General features: G+C 35.6%; 1 pseudogene; it reads right to left on the bottom strand.

Annotated features, from left to right (window-relative positions):
* Positions 1-19202: 19202 nt before the first annotated feature.
* Positions 19203-19562, bottom strand: LOC101701715 (mitochondrial import inner membrane translocase subunit Tim9 pseudogene; annotated as a pseudogene).
* Between the last annotated feature and the right edge of the window lie 4915 nt (positions 19563-24477).

Here is a 24477-nt window from a genome sequence, read left to right as displayed (position 1 = left end):
TGTAGAGGTCTTTTGCTTCCTTTGTTAGGTTGATTCCTAGACATTTCATTTTTTGGATGCTATTGTAAAGAGAATTATTTCCCAAATTTCTCTCTCAGTGAGTCTTCTATTTGTGTATAAGAAGGCTATTGTTTTTTGAGTATTGACCTTATATTCAGCTACTCTACTGAGTCTGTCAATTAGGTCTAGAAGTCTTTTGGCTGAGTTTTTTGGGTCTTCTATGTAAAGTATCACATCATCAGCAAATAATGACAGTTTAACTTCTTCCTTCTCTATCTTTATTCCTTTTATTTCTTTCTCTTTTCTAATTGCTGTGGCTAATGTTTCCAGAACTATATTGAACAGGAGTGGTGATAGTGGGCATCCTTGTCTTGTTCCTGATTTTAGCATGAAAGTTTTCAGTTTTTGACCATTTAGTATGATGATGACTGTTGGATTTTCATAAATAGCCTTAATCAGGTTGAGATAAAGACCTTCTATTCCAATTATCCTTTGGATTTTTTTTATCATGAATGGGTGTTGGATTTTGTCAAATGCTTTTTCTGCATCTATTGAGAGGATCATGTGGTTTTTGTCCTTGACTCTGTTAATATAATGTATTACATTTATTAATTTATGAATGTTGAACCATCCTTGCATCCCTGGGATAAATCCAACTTGGTCAGGTTATATGATCTTCTTGATGACCCTCTGTATTCTGTTTGCCAGTATCTTGTTGGGGATTTTTGCATCTATGTTCAGTAGGGAGATTGGTCTGTAGTTCTCTTTTTGGGTTGGGTCTTTCCCTAGTTTTGGAATCAAAGTAGCATTTGCTCCCAGGAATGAATTTGGAAGTATTGCTTCCCTTTCAATCTCCTTGATGAGTTTGAAGAGTAATGGTGATAGTTCTTCTTTAAATGTCTTAAAGAATTCAGCATTGAAGCCATCAGGACCTGGGCTTTTCTTTGTTGGTAAATTTTTTTACATGTTCAATTTCAGTCTTTGTAATTGTGGTGTTTAGAATTTCTATATCTTTTTCATTTAACTTTGGCAATTCATATGTATCTAGGAATCTGTCCATTTCTTCTGTGTTTTACATTTTATTAGAGTACAGCTTCTCAAAATAGGTATTGATGATCCTCTGGATTTCTGCTGAGTCTGTTGACTTCACCTTTTTCATTCTTAATTGCATGGATTTGAGCCTTTTCCTTCCTTTTTGTGATAAGTTTGGCTAAAGGTTTATTGATTTTATTTATTCTTTTGAAAAACCAACTCTTTGATTCATTAATTTTTTGTATTATTTTCTTAGTCTCCATTGCACTGATTTTTGCTCTGATCTTTATAATTTCCTTTCTTGTACAAGCTTTGGGTTTGTTGTGCTCTTCTTTTTCTAGAAGGTTGAGGTTCTGCATTAGGATATTTATCTCAGTTCTCTCTGTTTTCCTAATCTGGGTATTCACTGCTATTAATTTCCCACGTAGAACTGCTTTCATTTTGTCCCATAGATTCCTGTATGTTGTACTGGCATCATCATTTACTTGTAGAAACTGTCTAATTTCTTCTTTAATTTCCTCTGTGACCCATTGGTTCTTCAGGAGGGTGTTATTCAATTTCCATTTGTTTGTGGGAGTTTTGTGGTTTCTTATGTTATTGATCTGCAATTTTATTCCACTGTGATCTGATAGTATAAGGGGGTAACTTCAGTTCTTTTACATTTTTAGTTTATTCATTTTGATTTTAGACTCTAAGACTGTGAAAAATATTTGGACCCTTAGAAGTTACTTTTCTAAACTAACTCTGACAATACATCTTTGGACATAGTAGATAATGGCATTGCTATATTCCAAAGGCTTTTCATATAGGTCATTAAAAACCTAGGATTGTATTCGTCTGTCATCACTGTTATTTAACATTGTTATGTTCTGGCTACAATAATAAGCTATTAAACAGAAATAAATCAGAATTTTTAAAAAAGGGATAAAAATTTTCACTCTTTTGCTGTAATATTCTGACTTCACAAATGAGGATTTTGAATAACGAGAATAATTGAAAAGGACAAGATTTAATGACCCATTAGTGAAAAATCACTGTTAATAGAGTTAAGGTCCATGAGAAAATGGTAGTGATAGACTTTTTTGTGTAGTTTAAAACAAATAGAGATGATTGTCTGCAGAAATAATTTAATGCAAATTAATAAATATTCCTTTGAAGGCCTACATGAGCAAGAAGATGCTGCTAGACTCTGGGGAGTCTGAGGGCCTATACAGGCCACTCTTTCATGCTTGTGATCTGTTTTCATTTCATTGGGGTTTCAGATTTTAACTAAAATTAATTAACACTATGACAGATACATCCAGAAAAAGCAATAGGGTTTTAAAAGAACAAAATAAAGTGTTATCAATAGACTGTAAACTTATGTATGTTTTTTGACAAATAGAAGTTTGATTGTTTTCATTACCAGCCTTTTCAGGAATTGTCTCCTGAGCCACATGCATTAAGTAGCAGGAAGGCTGTGAGACTCACATCACACACTTGGATCTTGACATCATGGCATAAACTACCAGTGGCCACACATTGGGCTCAGGTGACACTCCATAGCATACAGCATAAATCCCTATTTCATTTCAACTGTTGATGCTCCTCGGGCAAGAGCTGGACTCACCTGAGAAATCAGATAAATGGATGGCAGTCCTTGACCACTCACTAGGGTCAGGTGTGTGGGCACTCGAACACAGACGTGCTGGACAAGTGTGAGTAAATCCAGAGAAAATCTGAATATCATAGCAACAAAGCATCCCTTCCTCTCCTCATGCAGAAAGAGAAATGTTATTAGTGGAGGTGTCACAATTTAGGCATAAATGGAAATAGTTAAAAACTTTGTGAATTCAATAATGAATATCATCGTGCCTCAAAGCAGCTAGGCAACAAACTGCTTTTTGCAAATGAATTTTCAGTAGCAGCTTTCTCACAGAAACGTGTCACAAAAATGAAAAATAAATGTCTGCTTCAGAAAATTGGGTATATATACACTTGATTTGTTTAAATATCTGGATAGCTAAGTTCTGTGAAGTTAGCTGACTGGTTTAGGTAAGTCACTAGATGGCAGTACCCACTAGCTAGTAAGATACCTCAATTCCTACTTAGGTGCTTTTAAAATATCACTGCAGGAAGAATGGCAGGGAACGATGTTCATTCAATGGTGTCCTTGGGTGACTGTTGCCCTTGGCATGAGGAAACAGTCTTCTAAAAATAGTGAGGTGGGGACAGGCCTCAATATTATGGAACTACCAGAAATTTCCAAATTTGCCAAAAAGTAAATCTTTGCAGCAAGAATAAGTTTTTGTTCATTTGATTTGTTGCAGTTTGTCAGAAAATTTCAAGAACATTTTTCTCACTTAATTTTCATACCAGATTTGAGATTTAGAAAACATTGATTATCTTCATTTTAGCAAAAGTTTAGAGAGTCTCTTTAGATCACAAGTTCTAAAACACTGGAGGCTGTTTGGGAAGTAGGTGGGATTTTGCTTGTTACAGGGATGAGGTAGAGGAGGCAGATTTCCAGCAGTTAGGGGTAGATGCCAGTATGACAGACATCCTACAGTGTGCAGAAAGATCTCATGTGATGAATGAGGCCCACATTGAGAGTGATTTTTCACTTCTTCTCAGACATTCATGTTTATAAACTACAAACCTTTTATAATTATCCAAATTAGAGCCTGTTTTATATATAAAATATTTGTGCAATTTTAACACACTCTGAATTTTTAAGAACTTCATAGTAATCCATTTTACTTTGCTCCTTGTTTTTTTTAAAGCTCTTAACATTTTTGGTTTATTTTTCCAGTAATGTTGCCAGACACAATATCATGTTATCTGAGTGGACAATGCAAACCATCTGTATCAGTTACAATGTTTGTGACCAATTTGCGATGATGCTCTGTAGAGGCTGGCATCCACCTCTTAATATGTCTTCTAATGTCCACACCAAAGTAGATACTGTTTTACTAATTAGCTAATTTTTAAAAAATTATTTAGATTACAATTATGACATGGCTTTGATTTACTAAAATAATGTCTTTTAGCAGTTTATACTATCCGCAAATTTAATTCCAAGATAGCAAATGGACCTTAGAAAATATTTGTTCTAAAAGGAGATTTAGAATTTAATGGACTTGAGAACTGCTGTGTTAGATGTAATAGGTAACACCATTAAATGATTCTACATTCTACCTCCCTGTGACTTCATTGTGATAGCAGAACCACTGGAGGTTCTGGTAATATAGACTTAGGTGCACTGTCTCTGTAGCCTCCTTGACCAAAATCTACTGCTCTGTCTTTTCCTTTCCCATTGCATTTAGTATGTGATCTGAATTTCATTGTGGAATGAGCTATATAAATATTTTTATGACCTAGAAGAGTGATCTATCATTTTTAAAAATGCAATCCTGTTTAGTTGAGGAATATTTCTTCAAATAAACAGGCTCCGTCTATTTTCAAGTCATTTCAGGTCACCTCAACAGCTGTGGTTGGCTAACAGGAGCCAGTGGCATCTTCAGTGCAAATAGTAAACAGGTGAAAGGGAGGCCTTCAAGCAGCTCATGATCTTGCCAAGAAAAGAGGCAGGAAGAATCTGACAGTAACACAATGTGATAAGTGCAATATTAGTGGTTTGAGCAAAATGGGAGAGAACACAGAGACCTGAACAATTAATTCTCCCTTGAGGGGAAGATCCACTAAACTGCCAACATAAAAGAGATGGGAAAAAAAATCAATGCTCTGATTTTTCCGAAGGCCTTTTATTCTGCCTTCAAGAAACATAGGGAAAGGCAACGCTCAGAAAACAAATGCTGTAAGATTTTTTTAAAGAGGTCTAGCAACTTAGGGAATGAGAATCACCCAGTTTGGAAGTTGCCCCAAGGTAATTAAATACGCATTGGAAACTATATTAGCTGTAAATGGAACCTTGTGACTTGAAATCCTTCGTGGCCTTTCTGAGAGATGATGTCTGCATCACATTTTTTATATTGAACCAAATAGACTTTGCCTGCACAACTGAGTTCAGATCTATGAGCTTAGGTTAGTACATGCTGGTAAATATTTAAAAGTAGCTTCTTAATAGACAACATTCTTGATAAATAACATTTTCCAATTTCTGTGGGGTAAATATTCCTGACAATCAATTTAATTTTGCTACATGATGTCACCAAATGTAAGGTTGAGTGGTGTTGTACACAAATGGCTCTCACAAATCAATACAAGCAGATAAGGGAGGAACTCCAGAAACCCAATGATTTACTCAATCAGCAGTTCTAATTCAGATTTTGTAATATAAATGCATGCATTGCTCCATTTCAGCACCCTCAGAAAGTGGGAAACCCGGGAGAAGAAGAGCAGTGTGGTTCCCCAAGATAAATTTGTTTTACATGAGGGTGCAAGCAGCAGGCCCACAGGAACTGGAGATAGTGGTGCAATGGGAGCCTCCATGATAACTAGCACAGATGCTTTATTCCTGGAGGGCCTCCCAAAATGCCTTGCTAGTAGGTAAGAACAGGAAGGTCTTTACACTGAAATGATGGAAAACAGGAAGGTCTTTACACTGAAATTTCAAACCACCTGGATAGGTGAAGATGCAGCTTTGAAGTCATGTTGATTAATTGAAAATAAATGTATCAAACACTTTCTTACTGAGATTATAAATTGAGATTTCCTCACACTGTGAGTTCATACTTTTATTTGTCATATAATCATCCACTGGAAAAATACTTTATATAAAAGATCTTTATAAAAAGGTATCTGTGAGTTCCAAATTTTATTCATACCTACAGCTATCTCTACAGTTTGGCATTTCTAAATGGTACAGGTTGGGTCTCAGAAGAAATCTCAAGCTTTACGTATACCAGACTTGACTTGTTTCACAAATCAAAATTCCTTGCAGTTTCAGGCATCAGTACTAGAGACCTCTCAAAGAAATGGCTTCACTCTTGAAGGGACATAGCCTCTTGAACTTCTTCTCACTGAATGAATACATACTCACTTTGGTCAGATGAGGTACCATATTCCCTGAAAATAAGAATGGATCTTACACTAATTCTTGCTCCAAAAGAAACAATAAGGCTCAATTTCATGTACAATAATCTACATTTATTCATTTATTCATGTACAAAAATCTGAATTTATTCAAATATAGTCACGACATCTTCTTTTAGAACATTATCCTAACTCTCCAAGCCCCCAAATCCAGCCTGAATTTCTTGGAATTCCATTTCCAATAGAACCATTGGCCCTAATCTCTCATGTTCAGCAATAGAGCTCTCCTTAAATGAGCACTTCTTGTCCATGTACCCTGCTTGTAGTTCATTGGCAACACAGCTGTCAGTGATTTTATTCCATGAATTCTTCAACCAAGTCAGGACCTCTTGCAGGTTTACAAAGTTTTCATTACATTGAGTGTTAATTGAAGACTTGCCAGATAGGAGTGGCAACAAAAATGATGACAGTTAACAGGTCCACACAAATGCAACAAAAAATTGCAGGCACCAAAATTCAGAAAACGTTTCTTTAATTCACATGAGTGCATTGATTACATCCATTACAACACACAATGTATTGAATGATAAAGATTCATAGTAGACACAACCAACGTCCATTCGTTATCAAGAGCGTACATGTGTCTGTACTCTGCGGTAATTTGGCAATAAGTCTCAAATGCATCTGTTTATGTAGGCATTTATCTCTTGCCCAAAGGCTCCTGCTTGGGTATTTACAAATAATTATAATTTATATTATCATTTAAGTATTAATAATATTATTTATTTATATTTAACATCATTATTTTGTAATTCAATACATTTGCCTGCTGTGTGTTGCCATTGGCATGATAAATGCATCTGCCTGGCTGAGGATCTTAATTGGGGCTTATTTTTGTTGTAGGGTTTATATTATGAGCATCCTGAAAAATCCTGCTCGGGCTTATTTTCCAATTAGGTCTTATTTGGGGGGAAAATATGATAGAAATGTGCTTTTGATTGATGCTTGAGAAGGCAAAAAGAGGAAGAAATAAAAAGAGAGGGGAAAAAGAGAAAAATGAAAGACTATAAATAAGAATCTACATGTAACTTTGTGTTTTAAACCCCACACAATATATATCCTTTGAACATTGTGGTACCCAGGTACTCTTAGTACATTTGCCTTTGTTCCTATTGTATCTTTGGGAAAGGCGAATAGGAGAATTCTAAACCCCCTCCCAGGTTGCAATGTCCACAGTATCTGATCCTCTGCTTTAGTGGACAAGCAGGTGCAACCCAAAGTCATACGTGGTGTTTTATTTATAGATATATTTATAGTGGCTAACAGGTTTCTAGGCATATAGTAGGCACTAAACCTTGCTAGGTAAATGAATGAACCATGTCTCCAGGTATTCATGATACAAGATCAACATTATGAGCTTGATTGTTGTCAGGGGATTAACAATTTATATATGGGTGGTGGTAAGAAATAACCTAAGATATTTCCAAAGGCACAGGGAAAGCCAGTTCAACTATATGCTTTTTCTTCACTTTTTCTCAGAAACTTTAGTGAAGAGTAGATTTCTAAAGTTCAAATCCTAGTTTTGACACTTACTAGCTTAGTGATTATGAGCTTTTTGGACTTCAATTTCTTCTGTAGGAAAATAGTGATAATAATATTATTATAAAAATGAAAATAAAGCCTGTAAAGATATGCTAGAAACTAAAAAAAAAACCTATGTACTGCTAAGGTGACATTATCATAAACATTATAATGCTTTTCTCTCTACTGTTTAAATAAAAGATCTGGTAAAACTAACTTCTTTTATAAAGATTTCAGCATTTCTTTGAGCTCTATTTAGATACATACACACAATTACACATACATATACACACAAGCATTCATGGATCTAAGAACATTAAATTATATTTCTTTCCATATGGCTCATAACATCTGGTGATAAACAGTTAAATAAAATTAATGAGCTCTTCCACTTTTATTTGTCACATAATCATACACTGGAAACAATAGCTTTGTGTACAAGATCTGTGTTTTCTAATTCCCAAGAGTTCCGAGTTTGCCTTGCTGACCTGGCTTTGAACTGAGCTCCTTGTAGATAAGGGGAAAGTGTTTAGCTTGCTATAAAAGAGATAACCTTTCCCTACACATCTCATTTCAAGACTCATCCATTCCTGCTGTGCTTGCTGTAATTTAGAGGATCATCTGCTTTAATGCTTTCTTCTTTCTGTTTCTTTCTGCTTTGTGTGTAATAGAAAATATTCTAATTGTGTGTGAGTGTGTGTGTTACATGTGACAAGCTTGTTCTACAGTGCATGCTAATGACTTTCTTAGCCATGGGACATTTTACTACAGTAGCATCATGTTCAAATTTAGAAATAATTTATACTCCACTCTTCCCTGGTAACATCCATTGTTACTATTATAGTAGTGTAGGATTGGACGTTTTCTTGTGACATATTGCTTAATAAATTATAAATATTATTGTATCAGATCTGACAGTGCTACATAAATGACAAAATTAATGGCCATTTGCAATATCAGGTGGCTTATGGTTCACCATGAATATTTATCATGATTTAATATGTATACTTAATATACAGTATTAAAGGTTGTTTATGTCATTGCTAGTAAAATTAAAGGTTCTTTGGTGATTTTAACATTTAAAAGTCATGCAGTTTAATAGCATCACTAGATCTTTTATATTCTATATGATTGATTATAAAGCTCCATAGGTTTCAAGAGGTGAGTAGAAAACTCATTTCAATTGCATTAAACTACAAGGAAAATGAATCCTTAGAAATCATCTGCCTACTTATCAAAGCAGATAAATAAGAACATTTTCACACTTACTGGTCCAAATGAAATTATTACAGAGTAAAAATTCTTTCTCTTAATGTAGGAGGTAAAAGTATTATATGCTAATTATTGTCCATAATTTAAAAAATTTTCCTTTTGCATTTAACTACTGTTACTAAACAATCAGTAGCATCCAAAAATTCATTTTAAGGTTCTTTTACTCACTTACCCAGTGAGAAAACATTGGCCCTGATAAGATGAGCAACTTTTATAAGAATATTTAGCTCAATGGCAGCAGCCTGAAATTCAGCTTTTTGGACTCCATTCATATGTGCTATGCTCCATTCATATTCCATGCTATACTTTCATATTATTGAAAAAAGAAATAAACTTGCAATGTTACAAATCTCTTAGATATGAGAATTTGACCAATTTATAAGTTGTTTGTGTTTTTCATGAGTAGCTTAGTAACAGTAACTAAAATGTATAAAACCACTTTATAAAGACTTTCCATGTTCAATATATTCCTAAATTTATACACTCATTCCATAAAGTAGCTATCAATACTCTCATTTTCTGGTTGGGAAAGTTTAACTTATAGCAATTTAATAAATTGTTCGTATTCAGAAAACAAGTAAATAGCAGTGGTGTGACTTAATCATAAGACCACTGGGTACAGACATGAAACTCTTTTCTCTTCACCATTTTCTCCTTTAAATTCACTAATAAATTTAGTATTTATATGAACCTTGGGAGACTATAAAAATCATTTGAGCCTCTTGCCTTTTGTTCTGGATTCTTGAGTCAGACCAGCCAATCAGGAGCTCTAGGGAGTGAGAGTACCACAGAAGTATGAGAATTTGCCCAAGGTGGGAGGAGTACCTGGACCAAAACTGTAGGATAACCTGAAGAAATTGTGAGAAAGTGATGCTCTGTAATTCTCCAAATTATCCTTAAACCGTGAAGTTTTGAATAGTGAACAACTTTTAGCAATAATACTAGTAAGCATTGGAAACCCTAGAGAGAAGGTGAGGGCTAAGATTTCTATATCACAGCAGGAACAGATATAGAAAACTAGATGTTCTACCTTCTGCAAAGAGAAGTTTAAAGAGAAAGCAATATTCTGTATTTACATTATTGCTCATTGAAGTTTGGTGGCTAGGAATTTGGCATGGGATCCTGAGCCAAGGACGAGATGATTTGTGGGAGAGTAACTTTGTGGTCTCTTGCAGCATAACAAATCACCACAAAGTTTAGAGCCTTAAAAAACATGTAATTATGTCATACTTTCTGTGGGTCAAGAACTCTGGTGCACTTTACCTGGATGGTTCTGATTCAGAGGCTGTCATGAGGCTGCAGTCAGAGCACTGGCATCTTCTTAGGACATAGCTGGAGTGGAGGACTTCTGTGAGGGCACACTTACCTGGATATTGCCTGGAGGCTTCTGTTTCTTGACATGTGAACCTCTCCATGCAGCTGCTTGAGAATCCTCATGACATGCCTGAGTGCCTCAGAATGGGTCATCGAAGAGTCATGGCCAGGAGGAAGCTATGGTGCCTTTGATAGATTACTCTGGGAAATCAGGCTCACTCCCACCACGTGCTGGTCAGTACTCAAGGAGAGTGAAATTATGTTCTACTTTTGAAGGGGGACTGAAAAAGAATTTGTGGATGCATTTAAAATCATCACAAATGAATAAAGTATAATGAATGTGTATCACTTAATACTTATAATTAGAAGAGACTAGAAACAGCACCATGTCCTAAACCCTCAATGAACATAAAATAAAATCAAGGCTAGTGATGTTTCAGTAATTTTACTAAAACTCATGACTTATTGTTGACAGCAAGAGCCCTATTTTTCTGGATCTAGACTTCTGCTTTTTCCATTATCAAATATATGAGTTTCCATTATTAAATATATGAGTTTTAAATATATATATATAAAACTTATTTTTCCTATAACTCTGGAATAAAGTGAAAATTTGGCAAATAGTTTTAAGACCTGGAAATGCTTAATGATAAGTTTCTATGGTAAGACAACCAGGTTAATGTAGCCAGAAAGAAGGGCAATGACATGTCTCATCTTGTTCTATAAACTGAACAGACATCCACTCAGGCTGACCACACAATAGATGGTCCTCAGGCACACACAAAGAAAACTTGCCTCCAGTCAAAGCACTTCCTCCTTTGCTTCCCCAATAAAGAAAACAGAGGGCTCCTTCGTGGTTTCACTGTCCTCACTTCTGTACAGGACCTGTAATACATTGGAGCTCTTCTACTTTTACATAACTGGTTCCTCTTCAAAAACATAGGCTATGTCTCACTTATTCTTGTATTTGCTGTACATAACACATTGTCTTATTATGATATGTACAATGATAACATTATTTTATGGAATTCTGAATATATCTGAGATTTTTACAAAATAGCTGAGATTAATCTTGCAATTAAATAGGTCAGTTTTATTTCTTTGTTTTAGGACTGTGTATAGTATAATCACAGATTCTGCAAATCCCCAGTCAGATTGTAACTTTTTAAAAAGGTTTTGGACAAGTTCTCATATAAAAATCAAAAAATATTTTATTTGTTAGTTGACTTATCAGTCTGGAGCACTTCATGGCCTATTGAAAGCAATAAGAAAAGCAGGAATCTGACAATCTCTTCCAAAGAGATCTTTTTTGTGTAGTTGTTATGAAACTGGCATGACTTCTCATCACCACTAGGTACTCTGTTGGTTCTTCTAGTCTATTTCGGATAGTTCTATCCTCTTCTTTATTTCTGGAACTACTTATAAACAGATATATTTTGATACTATTTATAAGCATTCTCACAAAAGGCTAGCAATGGCCTTTAAAATTTTAAACTATTATTTAAAGCATTAAAAATTTGACCTATTATGAATTAACTAAAAAGGTACATGAAAGTTACGAGGGATGTTTAAACTCTGAAAATAAGTTTTTGGAATTATTAAAACTTTTTCTTAAATGACACAGTTTTACCAGAATAGTAGGTAATTACTTTTGCTTCCTTCACTCTGTACTTGGTGTCTTTCTTTCTCATATTTATGTATTTCTTCCTCTAGAGAGATGAAGGGAGAAAATGGCCATTTATGGAACTGTGTCTATTTTCATGTTCTTAGCCTTGAAAATTGTCTTTCATGCTATGTGCTTTCCAGAAATAGAAATAATTGGATACTGTCCTAAGTTTAGATAAAAGTACATCTAAGTATTTCATAAGAGCAAAGATGATAAATTGTAGTAAGAAGTGTCTGCTCATGGGTAGGTAATAGTAAAAATCACAACATTATAAGTTCTTCACATTTGATGGAGGACTTTTTTTTTTCTTTTGGTACCGGGGATCTAACTCTGGACCTTGTGCTTGCAAGGCAGGCACCAGAACCACTGAACTAAATCCCTAGTCCCTGATGGAGGACATTTTTATTTGTGATTTTAGGATAGGATCCTTAAAAAGAGTCTCACTTAGATGCATTTGCCACACCCTCATAACCATTTTATAGCTCCCTCTCTTTATTGACATTTCAACCATATGGTTTAATATGAAATTTAATTTTTATTAAATCTAGAATTTCTTTAATTTTTTTCTGTTTCATCCTCATATTTTACTTATTTGGCCTATGATTACTAGGATATGGTTTTCCCGCTTGAATGAAAACTTCTGCCCTAAGTTCTCCTTCTGATTCGTAAGATTTTTATACCTAAAATATTTTGCAGTAAGTTATACAGAAAACAGTAAAGCATAAAAATGTATTTGTTATTATACTTGCCAACAAATTTAATGAATCATTTCTATATTTTGATTATGTAAAATCAGGGAATTAAAACTATGACTACTTGGATAAAGGACTTGGGTATTAAATTGTACCAGAGATGTGTTTCATATTTACAACTGGTTAAATATGGTCATTATTTTGGTAATAGATAAAGAAAGCTCAAGGGCTCTTTGTTAGAATGCTTAGATTCCTATTATAAGTTGCAAAAGATTTGAACATATCCTGGAAAATTAGCATGTAGTTAAGTGATAACCTGAAAAACAAGTGAAAAAGAAAAACTCCTGTGGAGTAATGAATCAAGAACAAATGTAATACAATTTGGCCCATATCTAGGCCTGACATCTCCAGTCCTTCTTAGGGAATACAGGAACTTATAAGAAGCTACAGCAGCTAGAGAAAAGACAGAATGGAAAGAGGAAAGAGGTAGAAGTAGAAAAAGAAAAACAGAGATAGAGATGAAAAGAGACAGAGAATCATGATCATTATGAAACCTCAGAACAGTTTAAACAACATTCAGAGGGAAAGTTTGGAAGGTGATATTGGTTGTCTCTTTTCTGGCCTATAGTTTCCTAAGGTGAAGACATCACAGTTTGGAGATGAGGAGAGCTGGTACTGAAAAGAGCAGACTATGTTTGAGAAACAAGTAAGGCAATCTTCAAAGGAAACATTTGAAGACTATATTTTGCCCAGTGTTACCTCTGTTTGGGGAGTTGCCTTTGAGTCTGAAAAGCTAAATAGGGCAAGGAAAGTTTCCAAAAGAGAAGAATCAGGAAGATAAATAATTGGTTTTACTTCTAAGGTTTAAACTTAGATTTTAAGCACAGAGAATAAGAATGAGGGAATAATTAAGATTTAAATCTCCTCTCATGACAGTATCTGCTGATATGTATGCTACAGGCAGGTAATAAAAAGTGATCCTCAACAGTGTGAAATCCAAGAATAAAAAGGGACTACCAAACGGTTTCCCTGGCAATGTGCTTTTCAGCATCATCTGAAAGATGTAACACAAAAAAGAAGAGCAGAAAAGAGAATAGAACATATGAAAGGTACCCCAAATGTACTGTGTGACTCAAACTACTATACTTGTGAAAATAGCATGACTTTACTCAACCATCTTTTGAAATGAATAGCCATATGTAAAGAACAACAATTAAAGCTGGTAGAATGCCCAAGGTTAAAAGGAAATATAAGGTAATCTGATTCTTCATCTACCTTCATAATATAATCAGTTTGGTCATCTGGCTTCCTGTACAGTGAGAAATGTGTCCAACACCACTGGTGAGAGCCCTCGGGGTTCCTTGAGCTCCGAAAATTCAATTATGTCTAAAGGCATTGATTTTACATTCATTTTGATGCAATTTTAAGTGAGGAGACAAAAATAAAGCAAGAATGAAAATAAATTGATTGAATTTTTTTTAAAGTAAGATAATTCTCATATTACAGGTTTTGATGGAAATTTAAAAACATGCCTTTATATAGCATTCCCCTTGGCAAAAGGTGGAATAAGCGAGGCATTAGAAAAATTTTCCAATGATCATTGGTTTTCCACTAAGTTATTCTGATACAGGGATGCCTCATAGAACTATAGGCTTAAAAATGAAAACAAAACTTAGGAGAAATGAATGTTAGCAGTGGCAATGATCATATGTTGCAGGAAATACACAATACACAGATTTCAAAAGTTCATAATAAAATAAATAGCCATAAGAAAAACACCATTACTTCCATCATCAACAACAAAAATCAACCTTTGTTGAGGATGGATTGAATATTAGAATTGCTATAATATAGTATTAAAATACCTAGTTTTCCATAAAATTAATAAGATGTAAAATAGAACAGTATGCCATATGTACAGGAAAACACAAAACAAAAAAAGCTTCCAATAGAAGAAATCCTTCAAGGAGTTCAAATGTTGGATTTAGTAGATAAAGACTTTAAGTCAATTATTAAAGAATAATTACTTAATTAAAGGAAAACATCACAACTGTGTCCTACAAACTGCAAAATACCAGAAAACATACAAATTTGTTTTAAAAAGAATCAAATATAAATTCTAGTGTTAGAGACTACAATACCACATATGAAAAATTCAGTAGAGGGACTCACAACAGATTTGACCTGGAAAAAAAGAATTTATGAATTTAAAAAAGGTCAGTGGAAATTATCCAACCTAAGGAAAAAGTGAAAGAGAGGAGAGAGAGAGATGAGAGAGAGAGAGAGAGAAGAAAGAGGAGGAGAAGCTCAAGCAAAGAAGGAAGGAAGCAAAACAGACTAAGGTTATTAAGATTTTTCAGAAACATGTGCACCATAATTAATCAGATCAACAAGTATATATAATAGGAGTCCCAGAAGAGAAGAAAGAGAAAAGGAAAGACAAATATGTGAAGAAATAGAGACTGAAAAATTCCCAAATTTGATGAAAAACATTGAGCAGCTCAGTGAATTCTAAGCAGGATAATGTTAAAGGAATCATACCAGGAAATATTATATCAAATTGACGAAGGTCAATGACAAAAAGAGAATCTTGAGATCAGCAAGAGGAAAAGAATTTAAAACATGCAAAGAACCTTTATATGATTCAGAGCTGATTTTTCATTAGAAATCACTGAGGAGAGAAAAACAGTGGATGGCATCTTCAAAGTGTTGAAACAAGAAACTTCCAACCATGAATTCTATGTCCAGAAAGATTCTCAAAAATGAAAAAGCAATGAAGACAATCCTACAGTAAGAAAAATAAGTTGTCCATACTTGGAGAAACATTGAACAGACTCCTTCAGAGTGAAATAAAAAGATGTTAGACAGCAACTTGAGGGGAGGACCAGTAAAAGTAATTATATACATAGGTATATATTTTGGAAATATATATATATGTATATATGGAAAGAACTGTGGATAGATAATGTAAGTAGATAGAGTACAACAGATACCTATTATTTTCTGCCTTTTCTACAGCCATTTCATCATTTTAACAGCACCCTGACATCTTTTGATAGAGTCACATTTTCCAACTAGATAGTTTGCTGAAACTGTAATTAGGTGGTCAGCAGCCCTTTAGGCCATTGGATGCTCTTGCCTTGCAATTTGCATCTTAAGAAAAGTGTAAAGGCATTGAAAACATTCAGAGCTCATTTATCCCCAGGGCAGCACCCTCACTGATTTCTGCAGTGTGACTTCTGCAGTTCCTGCTTTCTGGCCCTCTCTTTGTGGCTGCTTTGGCTCCAGTCCTCCAACCTTTCCATCATCTTCAAGATTCTGAATAGTTTCCCAGTAAATTTTCTTTTACTACCGTTAATCTGGTTTGGTTTCTGTCCTTTGCAAGGAAAAAAATTCATAGTGGGTAGAGTTTTACAGAAACAGATGTTGAAATGGAGTTTGAGTGGCAAAGGATTTATTAGTTAAATACCTGAGGAAAGTTTGGGAGAGAAGGGGTCTTGGGCAGAGGGAGAAACTAAACCATGATGCAGACCTGACAATACCCCATGGGAATCTCTGGAATGTACAGGGCCTGCCAGGTTGCTCTTGGTTGATTGACACAACCAGATTATTATTTTCCCACATTGATTGATCACCGGATATGGGATGTGAGCAGCTCCTAACGCACATGCCCAAGAGGAGGGGAAGGGGGCTCTCTAGAGCTTGAGGGAGCTGACAGCTGGGAGGCATCTTCTGAGACCTGGAGCAGCAAGTCCTGTCTTGTAGAGGAAACTGAATGATGCATGGCCTGGCTGAGTGCCCTTAGTCTGTCCTTTCCACCATTCAGATACACTTCTTCATTTCTAACCCCTTCAGAGTTCTGATTGGCTTCTCTTTTTGAGGAAAATTGAGAAAGGGAAAGGAAGGGTTTGGGGAAAAGCTACAGCCCTTAACACTGAAATTAGTCTTAGAAGCACAAGTGGTTTTGCATATTCTTTTTTTCTACTGCTTTTCATTTGAAATTTTTCTCATTCCCAGCTTTCACCTCTGTTCATCTTGGTGGCAGTGCCTTATTTTGATAGCATGGCTTATCATGCCTTAGGCTTCTGAGTCACTGATTTTCATAACCTTCTGGAGTCAGGACTGATACACATATCTACTTACTACAATTGGACAAGGGACTAGTACCAATAGGCACCCAGGAGAGTCACTGGGATGCTATGTAAAATTCTCCGTGTCGTTGTGGCATAATGGCATAATGGCTGTCTTAACTCCTCTTAACCAATTCCAGTGCTGGGATGGCAGATCCTTCCCTCTCAGCCTTATCCCTGGACTCAGGGAACGCCAAGTGGCTAGGTGGCAGCTATTTCTGATGTTTAACAAGACTCTTCCTGTGCCCAGGAGAGAAAGTGTATTCCCCTTTCAGGACCAGGAACAATAATCCTACAGTTTTTTGTTGGGAATGAGAAGCAGGAAATCCTCTAGAGGGATGGGATTTGAGGAAATACAGTGTGGTATTTTCCATTTACATCTTTATGTGTTTGATATAAATTACCAATTTTGAGAAAAAAAATGCCAGATTACACTCATATCTATATTTCTTTGTTTTCATATCCACATGGGAAATTTTTGTACACCTGTTTTAATCACTTAATTTAAAATACCTAATTTTGAAAACACAGTGTTAGTTATGGAGATGAGAGAAAGATTAGGCTAAAAAAATAATTGGAATTTTGAATACTTTATTTCACATTTTGTACATGTTTGGGTTATACAAAACTGCTTTGTCTCTTTTTAATGAATGCATGTATTATGTGTAGGGAAAAGACTGTAATTCATTAAAGTTGCATTTTTATTATAGGTCAGTAGGTTACTGAAAACAGTATGTGTGTATGCATTATACAGACAGAAAGGGAAAAAATAAAATTAAAGGTATGGAGAACACAAATGTCTGCCACAAAGTCTACTGTACTAATTTCTAACTTCATTTTATTTTTAATTCTAATTTTTCTGGTGAAGAAATTGGTGCTGAGAGAAAGAAAACTTAGATAATGTGATTAAGCTCATGTTTTCCAAGCATAAGTAAAGATTAAAATAGGACTCATTCCATCCCAGATAAGTCAAAGACAACAACATATGCCACCCTTGCTAAGAGCCTGCACAATGGCTTTTCCTGACATTTTCTTACACAAGGTTGGGAAGTGGCCAGTTGAGGGAGAAGTTTCTCTTGAGAAGAGTAAATGGTGGGCTTGGGACTGTGTGTCCCCTCACCTTACTGAATGAGGACTCTACCTAAGAAAGCCATCTGGAGGGGCAAAGTAGCACAGCATCTGAGGGGCTGAGTAATCACTGTCAATGAGCTGTAGACTTGCCAAGTCCTGATGCCCAGTGACAATACGTGAAACAGACCCTAATTTTCTCTTCCTCTTGGACAAAACCTGAGAGATTGGAAATGAATGTGAATAAGCCAGAGCTGACAGAATAGAACTGCTCCTCCTCTAGGACCACTTCCCACTGTGGCTTAACAGTCTGACAGAACACAAAACTCCAGCAACAGGTACCTCTAACTTGATTAAGGGTTTGGCAGTTACACTACACCTGAGGCTAAAAACAGGCTAAGGACATAGTCCTCCACCCAGCCAAGATTTCTGTCAGCAATTTTAAAGTGTTTACCAAACTGCAAAGTCAGAGAAAACAATTTCCATAAAACTACTTGCGTTTCAGACATCTTGGCAGGTTCCAGGATCCTCAGGGCCACCATCAATTCTAACCATCTTCTATGAACCGAAGGTCCTCACAGATTCCTTCTGCTTTGGTAATCCACTAGACTGACTCACAGAAATCAGAGAAATGATGAAATTTTATTATAAGAAAAAAATATACAAATTAGAACCAGCCAAAGGAAGAATTGCAAAGGCAGATGTTGGGAATTGAAGTTTCCAAACTCAAAGCTCCGATATCCTCAAGCATAGGTTACGCTCCTGCCATCACTGATATTTCCCTAGCAATCAGGAAAGGTAACCTTACATTAATGTCTAAAGATTTTACTGAGATTTTGCTATGTAATCAGAATTGACTGAATCATTATTTACATAGTTGAACAAAATCTCCAACCCCATTCCTGAGGAAGTCAGGCTAATACTACTGAACTCAATAATTCAATTATCTAAGTTCATCTTTCAGGTGTGACTGGGATTTATGGTTAAGACTATAAATATGGATGATCTCACTCTGTCTTATCTTTTTAGTATAAATTATCAGCTGGGTCCTAGAATCCCTATAAGAATAACGAAGACACTTCTATTAGGTTGAAACTTTCAAGAGATTAGAGCCTAGTTTTGAGAAGCCTTACAGAGTCTTACTTTTCTGGTATGATTAATTCTTTATTATGCAGGTGGTTTTTTTTCAGTGATATTCCCATTTATTTCACTTTCAGTAATGTTTTTCTCTTACATGATTGAACACATATTTTGCTTTAAAATTAACAGTCACAGTTGAGGGAACAGTGGCTTATTTTTCTAATTATGTTACCAAGCTACTGAATCTTAAGGCCTCAACCTTAATGTTGCACCTTATTATTTTCACTGAACAATAAGATCCTCTATTCTGATTATTCCTGGTGAGCAGCAGTTTTGTTTTTCCAGTGGTTTCCATTTGCAAATAGTCATGACAGATGGCTCAACATGGTGCCCACCACTTCCAGGGATTCCACCTGATGAGTCCTCTTTCCCAGTGCAACAGCCATGGCAGCCTCCACCCAGAGCTCAGCCATTGGGACTTCTCTATAGAGGCTGGCCAAGAAGTCCCGCTTTGGCTGCCAGGGCCTCATTCTTCTGAATATAGTATTCCTGAAATCTCATGGATATTCTTTGTGTCATTTTTAATTATTTCTGTAAGCAATGTTCTGAACAGGTGATCTCTTCAGGATTTACTTCTCTTGTTGTGAAGTCTTTAACACAGTCCAAAAAGCAGGTTTCTGTAAGTTTATTGTAGGTTCCCAGGAATTCCCTAAACTGTTTTATCTGATCAGATTCTGACATCTGTGCAGCCATATTCTTTTGGTTTATTTATGAGTCACCTTTTCTGACACATGAATTTCCTGAGTTCCTGAGAAGCAGTTGTCCAACCTCTGCTCAGGGTTCCAGTGAGGCCTGATTTCTGCTCAGTCACTGGCTTTGGTCCTTATGAGGCTGGGGGGACTGCAACCACTGTCAGCCTGTCCGGGTTAAAGCAGATGCCTTGGCTGGAGAATGGCAGAGAACACATGGGAGTGACGATTGTTTCCTTTGTTTTAAGGGGTTCTCTGTTCTTATGGAAATGGCATTATTCTTTAAAATGTAACTACTAGTGCTTAAAATTCAAGGACAGGGAAAGAACTAGCCCAGTGAGAGGATAGGAAAATAGTTATTTACTTATGATTACATATTTTGGAGTTCACTCCCCTATGACACCTATTACCTGAGAAAGAAGCATATTTTGATTCTGAGTTTGAATAATATCAAAGTTCAAGTTCTTTCCAATATGTCATATGGGAATAGTTTACATTTTTCAATAAGAATCCAATTATAGCTTAAGCTAGAGAATGGATAAAATTTTGTAAGCTTTATTTTTTTTGTCTAGAATAAAAAACTCTTTCCAGTACATTCACAACTGTATGTAATCTTTAACCTATTGCAGGATAATGACATTGTGGAAACTTTACACATAATTGAGAGGAGTTTGTTATGATTTAGATTTAAAATATTCACCCAAAGGGGCCGGGGATTTAGCTCAGTGGTTCTGCTGCCTGCCTCGCAAGCGCAAGGACCCGATTTCGATCCCCAGTACCCCCCCCCAAAAATTCATAAAATATTCACCCAAAGACTCAGGTGTTCAGAGGTGGCACTTTAGGAAGGTGATCATACGAATTAGTGGATTAATCTATTGTTGAGTTCATAGCTAAATGTACTATTAAGAGGTGGGGCTCTGTCAGAAGACATAGATCACTTGAAGCATGACCTGAAAGGTATATTGTTTTTCTCAGTTCCTCCTGCTTTTCTCTGCTTCTTGGCTGCCATGGGTTGAGTAGCTTTCATTCAAGTCCTTTCACCATTCTGTTTCTGTTTTGGAGCTATCCATCCATGGACTAAACCTATTGAAACTATGAGCCAAAACAAACACTTACTCCTCAAGTTGTAGGTGGTGGGTATTTTGTCTCAGTGGTGGGAAGGCAACTAATCCAGAGTTTCTCATGTTAAAAATTGAAGTAGGGAGAAAAGTTGAATTAGTAGTATGCTTCAAAATAAACAACTTTAAAAGCTTTTTATGAAAATAAATTTTAAAATGGGAACACTATTAATGCTGCAAGAGACCCAGTTATGTCACTTTTCATGACCCAAATATCAAGTTGACAAGTCAGAAAGCCAATTTGCAAAAGTAGTACTAATGAGCTCTAAATTAGTAAACTCATTTCATTACATAAAAAATGATCATAGACTACCATAGACTACTTACACATTGACTGCATGTGAGTCCAAGGAGTTGAAAGCAGAAAAAAATCGCTTCCATTTGACATTTTCATATTTTGTTTCAGGAAAACAAATGAGATATCAATTTCCATTTAGGTTATAATAATTCATAAATTATTTTAAAATTCAATTTGATAAGTAATTTTCAAATGTCATGATTTCTCCCTTGGATAAGATTTTGCTATTTCAAAGTGGATGTTGTTACAAATATGCGTTTGTATTATAAAAGGAAATGGATTAGAATTCTCTATAAAATCTTTTGTTGATTTTTCTGAGAACGGGATACCCAGTAGTATGATGCTATGCCTTTAACTTCATAATCTATGAAGTCTTTATTCCAAGCAAAATTCTTAGGTTTGTAGATTTTAACCTTGCATCTTACAGCCAGATTCAGCCTGTAGCTTTCTTTTCCATTTTTGACCTCCTCTACAGTTTCCCCTGATTTTGCTCCCAGCTCAGTGACTTCAGGCTGTCCGTAGCCTTAGAATCCCTATCTGGGTCTATATTTTTCTAAATATCCCTATGAGGAGCCGACACTATTAAGACACTTCCTGTTGATGAACCTCCCTCTTATCCAATATTATCTGTTCTCAGAGTGTAACCTCACTGGTACAAATAGATCAAAATGCTTATCCATTCCATTCCAGACCTGCACTTGTTTGAATTTTAGCAAGGACAGTAATGGAACTAATATAAATGCTGCAAGCTTCAAGAACCACAGCAGAATTCTGAGACAAAGCAGACACTTTTCCCAAGGACACTTACTTGTGCCCCACCCATATGAGTAACTGTGTGACACAGAGGAGTCAGAGATTAAAATCTTGGTCACTGCCTGAGTTTATACTCCATCACTCGCTAACTATGTGACCTCATGAACATTTGTTAAGCTTATTCTGATTAATAATATAATCTACCTTACAGGGCTGTAGTGAGCATTAAGGGAGATAATATATGTAAAACGCTCCTATTGGTGTCTTCCCACACAGTAAATGCTCAGTGAAGGTTAGCTATTATTATTCCTATTTATGCATCATCTTGAAGCACTTGAGAATACTAATGAAGAGAACAGAATTCATTCTTACCTTTAAAGTTCAAGAAATACATTTGTGGATCTGGTTCAGTTAGCAAAGGTTAAATAATTACTAGATTGGAGCAGCCTAAAGCAGCAAGTGACTCATGTTTTCCAGCTTGGTAGCCAGGAGTTTGGCTGCAGTTTTCTTATTAGCTGCTGCATATTGTGTCCTGCATAATATAATGGGGCTCACTGCTTATTTGGATGCTTAGAGTGTGCTTGTAAACGTGAAGGGAATAATACTGTTTTCGACACTATGAAAGGCAAAATTAGCTTTTGTGTTGAAGTTTGCCTTATGAAGAGCAGTACAACTGCTCACTTTGCCTCTTATTCTCAGTATATGTTAAATGGGTGATTAAATATCGCTGCTTATAATTTCAGTGCAATTTTTAACATCTTTTCTTTAAACAGTTCATATTGTGGTAAATCATACATTTATCTTAATATGTAAACAATAATTATTCCAGGTAAATGTACTGTGGTGAGAGAAATATAATAAATGCAAATGATTTTAACTATTTTAGTGTTGGGTACCTGCTTTATTCCTAATCTAATGGTGGTAAACTAGCTAATTAAAGTTCCTAGCCTTGTTGGCTTTCCTTTACAGAATCAATATATAATGTTGTGGAAAGACAATTTTCCTATAAATTTGATGATAGCTGCCTGGAAAAAAATGGCTTAGAATGTATGAGAAAAGAGAAAATTATTCAAAAACTTTCATACTCTTTCTGTAGGGACTTTACTATCAAAATGAGTGAAACAAAGAATTTTGTTACTGGATATTAAGTTATTGAGTAATTTTGTGGCCCAGTTGCTGGTTGGGATATCCCGGTCCTTGTAAATCTGTTGAGGTTTTACCATTCAATAGCTATTTTCAGTTTTTTGTTTTTGGGGGATTTATTTTGGTACCGGGGATCGATCTTGGGTCCTTGCACTTGTTCAGCAGGCAGTGAAACCACTGAGCTAAATCCCCGGCCCCAGCTATTTTCAGTTTGGTTGATTGATACTGCCTTGACACTGATGAAATTCCTGAGCAATAGAGCCCAGAGGACAGTTTGACTCTCTTGGGAACTGTGGTTATTAGTGGCAGCTCTTTTGAGAGCTAAATATTTCAGTTGCTAAATATTTCATCTACTTTCAGAAAATTGGAGAAAAACACAGCTCACTGCTCTTCAAGTAGTGCAGGCTCTTACCAACCATTCAGGGATGTCAAACTATCATTGCAGGTGGGATCAGTGTGTTTCAAAGGAGTGTTAAGATGCAACACATTGTGCTATATGGCAGGGAAAGAGACATTTTTCTTATTTCTTTCTTAAATAAGAATGTACAGAGAGAAGAAAATGTAAGTAAATCCATAAATCTTTATCTTTTTAATAAATTTATTTCTAATAACATTCAGAATGCCCTACATATCTTAAATACAAGATAAACATTTTGGCACTATGTATGTATGATTACTCTGAAAATTCTAATTATGACAAGCAAATGAAATATATTTAGAACTCTAGCCAAACAACTTGAAATTTATATCAGATTTTCTCACTCTTACTTAACAGAGGAAAAATTTTTAACTCTGGTTTTATTCCAGCACTTGGTAGGTACCATTCATTTTTGTTTCAGAACTGGGAAGGCTAATTTGGTTATAAGCAGAAATAGGAACAGATAAAATAAAACTATCCCCACAAACTTTTCCTGTTGTCACCAAGCAGGGTCTGAGGAGTTCCCTCTAGAGCAGAAATGGAGAATTCAGCTCAGCCCAGTCAGGTTTTTTTTTTTTGGTACCGGGAATCGAACTTGGGTACTGAGCTAAATCCCTGGCCCAGCCCAGTCAGGTTTTGATGTTAGCTGCAAAAAAGAATTCGAAATGCATCAGTGAGAGGCACCAGCTGATTTACTAGGCCAAGTTAAGGCAGTGCACACTCTATAGCAGATGGGTAGGACACTGGAAGATGAGACTCCCTGTGCTCTGGGGTTGAGGAAATAGACACATGTGGTTGTGGAGGTGTCCGGAAGATGGATGGACTAAGATACTTTACCTAATCATTTATAATTTGCCTGGTGTCTGCTTTTTATGTTGAAATCAGGTTCTTGTCCCTTAGTAGATTAAAACAAAACCTGAATTTATCAACTGGGTGAAATATAAATTTTTTATGTGTGTTTGAAGTTTAGAATGTGGTACCCATTTAGTAGTTTTGTTTATGTACCATTTCTTTTGAAAATGGAAGTCTTTGATGTGACTTTTGGAATTTATGAACTTGTAGTATCTGTAAAATTCTTATGAATTTGGCCCCAGACGGGGGAAAAACACGCCCAAGGAATAAAAGTATGGGTAAATTTGGATAATTTTGATTATGTCTTAAAGCTATAGTTTCTGTGTCTCCTTTCTAT

Source organism: Heterocephalus glaber, unplaced genomic scaffold (genome assembly GCF_053883595.1).
Source record: "Heterocephalus glaber isolate CG9 unplaced genomic scaffold, H.glaber_assembly_v1.0 deba00001454, whole genome shotgun sequence".
In the NCBI taxonomy this organism is placed as follows: Eukaryota; Metazoa; Chordata; class Mammalia; order Rodentia; family Bathyergidae; genus Heterocephalus; species Heterocephalus glaber.
The sequence above is the reverse complement of the archived record's forward strand: the minus strand, read 5'-3'. Positions and strand labels throughout refer to the sequence as shown.